We start from the raw sequence: 768 nt of genomic DNA on the forward strand, positions 1-768 counted from the left end.
ACTCCCTTGAGTTTACACTGTAAGGCTTCAATCTTTGCTGAGCAGAAACTACAAAATGGCATTGCTTAAAAAAAATTTAACAGGCATGTTCCTCACCCATGAAAACCCATCATCCAAAGAGGATTCAAAGAAGCCAGGACTCACGGATGCCGTTATTCTGATGTGGCACATGCCTACATAACTCCATTAATTTCCATGAGGAAATTCTGATATACACAAGCAAACAAGTATGAATGATGACATATGACCAAACTTCCTCTGTCTAAACCCAAAAGTTAGTTTATTTTGCTAGTGACTACCAAACCACTAATTGTAATTCAACACAAAAATTATCAAGAACCTTAAAAGAATACAAATGCAAGCGTGTGAAATATGCTGGTACAGTGTTATCCTGATGATCATAACTGCATCCATTTTAAACCATATCTTAAAATCCTGTGTAGAATAGTTTTACTCAGGACCGAATAAATCTCCTCCATGTGCTGGATAACAGTCTCAATATGAGCAAAGCCCAAATAGCATCACCTCATATCATTCACTCAAGCAAGGCGGACATGTAGGCTGCCTTCTAGGCAGAGTAAGGCTGCGTACATCAGGCAAATATCCAGCATGCAGTACCAATGCCTTATGACACGAAAGGGAGAGGCCAGTAACAAAGAAATTCTTGTAAAACTTCAAAAGCGAGAATGAATTAAATTCTCAGGATGGTTTGGGTTGGAAGGGACCTTGATGATCACCTAGTTCCAACCCCCCTGCCATGGGCAGGGG

The sequence above is a fragment of the Charadrius vociferus genome, unplaced genomic scaffold (assembly GCF_000708025.1).
Source record: "Charadrius vociferus isolate BGI_N301 unplaced genomic scaffold, ASM70802v2 scaffold324, whole genome shotgun sequence".
NCBI lineage: Eukaryota > Metazoa > Chordata > Aves > Charadriiformes > Charadriidae > Charadrius > Charadrius vociferus.